Genomic DNA, 4,537 nt, shown 5'->3' with positions numbered 1-4,537 from the left:
TGACAATATTATTTTCTCTATTTCCTACATTTTTGGTGAAGGGAATAGGCTCTGCCCTAAAAAGCCAGGTTAAACCAAGAGCAAAAAAGTTTAGGTCTCATGAGTGTAAGTAAAGTAAACCTTTCTATTAAAAAGGCCATCCAAGATAAAAAAAAATATACTAAAAATATTAATGTTAATTCTTTAGCGACATCTAGGGTGGATATGCTGAATCAACTCATCAATTAATTCACTGTCGTACTGATGAAAGTTATGGCGTATTCACCAAAGTATGCAGATAATCGCTGATTTCAAAATAATTTTATTTGCGTTTTCAAATTATGCTTAAAATTCAAAACTTCTTTTTTTACCTTAAAGGCCATGCAAAACTTAGTAGAAAAGTTTATTAAGTAAATTTTCCACGATTTATACGTGCCACAAGATAAAGGGAAAAGAGGGTCCCATTTATTAGGGTATTGGGATAAGACAACTAGGTTTTTATGTCGATTTTTTTTATTTTCCATTTTTATTTTGAAAAGCAATTGTAATAAAATATAAAAAGAATTAACAGGAAAAGAATCGGTAATAAAAGAAACTATTAACGAATTGAATCGAAGCTATAGAAGCCGAGATATTAGTAAAAATGTGGGAAAAACAAAAGAAAACTGGTTTTTTCCCACGGTACAATTTTTTTTTTTTTAAATGATTATTGACAAATTTTAAAGTAAGCCCTAAACTAACAATTTCCAGTAAAAAAACTCAATAAAAAAAAAATTTTTTTTTTGGTCGAAAATCGAAAGGGGTATACCCACGAAAAATTTCGAAAAAATGATTTTTATTTTTTTCTGAATTAACTGTGAGTCTGAGAACTTTTTGTTTCAAACAAAAGTTCTCGGGAATATTACGAGGTATCCGTATGTCAAAACGAATCGGTTCTAGCTATTATAGAATCGGAGAAAATTGCAAAAAACTGTAAAACATAAATATCGAATTATCAAGAGCCCTATGAAAAAATATCAATTTTTTATTTTTCTATCCTGCACTACTTCAGAGTACCTTTAAAAAAGGTTATTACCAATTTGACTCTAAAATGAACAGAAACCCTATTCCTTTGCAATTTTCGATTTTCGAACAAAATCCGGGGTCAAAATGACCATTTTTTCAAAATATGCTCTGAATTTAAAATTTCTTTTTTCTGGTTAAAGACCATTCAAAAACTAGTAAAAAAGCTTCATGACAAATTTTTCCACGATCCATACGAGTGCCACAATATAAATAGAAAGATTAGGTCCCATAAGAATTCATGTTTGGGGATAAGAAAACCGGGTTTTTTCGTGGATTTTTTTGATTTTTCAGTTTTATTTTTGAGAGCCAATAGTAATAAAGTATTAAAAGAATTGACAGGAGAAGAATAAGAAATAAAAGAAACCATAAACGAATTGAATCGAAGCTATAGAAGCCGAGATATAAGTAAAAATGTGGGAAAAACAAAAGAAAACTTCCTTTTTCCCACCGTACAATTTTTTTTTCCTAAAATGATTAATGGCAAATTTTAAAGTAAACCGTAAACTAACAATTTCCAGTAAAAAAACTCAATAAAAAAAAAATTTTTTTTTTGGTCGAAAATCGAAAGGGGTATACCCACGAAAAATTTCGAAAAAATGATTTTTATTTTTTTCTGAATTAACTGTGAGTCTGAGAACTTTTTGTTTCAAACAAAAGTTCTCGGGAATATTACGAGATATCCGTATGTCAAAACTAATCGGTTCTAGCTATCATATAATCGGAGAAAATTGAAAAAAACTGTAAAACATAAATATCGAATTATCAAGAGCCCTATGGCAAAATTTTAATTTTTTATTTTCCTATCCTGTACTACTTTAGAGTACCTTTAAAAAAGATTATTACCGATTTGACTCTAAAATGAACGGAAAACCTATTTCTTTGCATTTTTCGATTTTCGAACAAAATCCGGGTCAAAATGACCATTTTTTCAAAACATGCTCCGAATTCAAAATTTCTTTTTTCTGGTTAAAGACCATTCAAAAACTAGTAAAAAAGCTTTATGACAAATTTTTCCACGATCCATACGAGTGCCACAATATAAATAGAAAGATTAGGTCCCATAAGAATTCATGTTTGGGGATAAGAAAACCGGGTTTTTTCGTGGATTTTTTTGATTTTTCAGTTTTATTTTTGAGAACCAATAGTAACTGGATATAAAAAGAATTGACAGGAGAAGAATAAGGAATAAAAGAAACCATAAACGAATTGAATCAAAGCTACAGAACCCGCGATACTATAGTAAAAATGTGGGAAAAACAAAAGAAAACTGGTTTTTTCCCACCGTACAATTTTTTTTCCTAAAACGATTATTGGCAAATTTTAAAGTAAGCCCTAAACTAACAATTTCCAGTAAAAAAGCCCAATAAAAAAATAATTTTTTTTTTGGTCGAAAATCGAAAGGGGTATACCCACGAAAAATTTCGAAAAAATGGTTTTTATTTTTTTATAAATAAACTATAACTCTGATAACTTTTTGTATTAAATAAAAGTTCTTGGGTATATTAAGAGGTATTCGCCTGTCAAAACGAATTGGTTCTAGCTATTATAGAATCGGAGAAAATTGAAAAAAACTGTAAAACATAAATATCGAATTATCAAGAGCCCTATGGCAAAATTTTAATTTTTTATTTTCCTATCCTGTACTACTTTAGAGTACCTTTAAAAAAGATTATTACCGATTTGACTCTAAAATGAACGGAAAACCTATTTCTTTGCATTTTTCGATTTTCGAACAAAATCCGGGTCAAAATGACCATTTTTTCAAAATATGCTCCGAATTCAAAATTTCTTTTTTCTGGTTAAAGACCATTCAAAAACTAGTAAAAAAGCTTTATGACAAATTTTTCCACGATTCATACGAGTGTCACAATCTAAAGAGGAAAATCAGGTCCCATAAGAAGCAATGTATTAGGATAGGAAAAAGTGGTTTGTTTCTTGTTTTTTTTTTTAATTTTTATTTTAAAAGGCAATTATAATAAAATAAAAAAAATTTAAAAAAAAAAAAACGAATAAAAAAATTTATCAACTTATTGAATTGAAGCTATGAAAGCCGTGTCCTCAATAATATAGTAAAAAAAATATAAAAATACACCTTTTTTTGACACCGCATCAATGTCTTTTTTTTCTAAATTGATAAACTATTAATATAAATTTATTACCAATTTAGCAACCCCCACTAAAAGAACCCTAACTAAAATAAAACTATTATTTCTATTATTTTTTTTCCAGATATTTATACCTTGTCCTAACCTTTATGCTGCTATTACTATTATTATAAATATTATCTTTCTTGTCAATGTCCTTAAACCTTAAAACACCCTTTATAATATGATTAATATAATTATAAGTAATATTTTCCTTATAAATGCCTTAAAACCTTAAAACCCCCCCGTATAATTCTATTTATATACTATTATTATCCTCATAAATGTTCCGTAATATCAATACCCTCTGTATATTTCAAATATATATTTCTTAATATTTATATTCATTTTATTTATCCTAGTAATTTATCAAGAAACCGCGTAAAATTGTCCCCATAATACTAATAATATTCATTAATAAAATAACTCATGACGTCACGAGACGAACACGACGCGTTTATAATTGTTGCCAGACATCCTCCATCCTTCTCTCAAACCGCTTTTCCTACTCTAACTCGTAGCGCAAACGGGGCCGAATTTGCCGCCACAATACCCCGAAAACCCCGCGCTTACGTCATCTGGCCATGTGCGACTCGATAATGACGTCGTCCGTATGCCTTTACATTGGGTCAATTTGGTGCTGGACCGCCACCGTTATTGTACCATGAGCTGGCTCCCTGTGTCTCGAGGGTATGACTGGTTGATTGGAACGGCTTATTTTTGGGGGTTTTTCTTAAATAACAGCGCATTGCGGAACAACGGTAACATTTGAAGAAAAACGGTTTTTAGTGGATTATAGCCAGATAGTGTCCGGTGATTTCAGAAAAAAAATGGTTTCCGTAGGTGTCATAGGTATGCCGGTATAAAGCGTCAAAGTTAAAAAAAGGTGTAGAGCAAAAACTGCTCTACGTAGAAGACTGTAGACTATGTCGAAAAATAGGATTTAAAAAGTTCTTAAAATGCTGAAAGTTTGAAATTTCTAGGTGCCGCCAATAAAGAGTTATTAAGAAAAGTAGAAAAAAACGGTCAAAAAAAGGCTCAAAAAGGGGTTTATATTTGTTAACACAGCTCACCCCGTATAATACGTAGCACCATGAATAATACCTCTATTTAATCCTAAAGGATTAAGCTTTCAAACGGTGTAAACAAAAAAAATTAAAAAAATTTTTTAGAAGTAGAAAAAAATTTATTTCTCGAAAAATTCACTTTTTTTTTTTCGAAAAAAAAAATTTTAAGTTTGAGCTCGTTTATCTCGGAAGGAGTTTCTTTTGGAAAAAAATAGTTAAAATAAAAAAGAAAGCTACATTTACGTAGAAAAGGGCTGTTTTATTCGCATTATCGGGAACATT

Source organism: Anthonomus grandis, chromosome 9 (genome assembly GCF_022605725.1).
Source record: "Anthonomus grandis grandis chromosome 9, icAntGran1.3, whole genome shotgun sequence".
In the NCBI taxonomy this organism is placed as follows: domain Eukaryota; kingdom Metazoa; phylum Arthropoda; class Insecta; order Coleoptera; family Curculionidae; genus Anthonomus; species Anthonomus grandis.
This window is presented reverse-complemented; position numbering follows the sequence as displayed.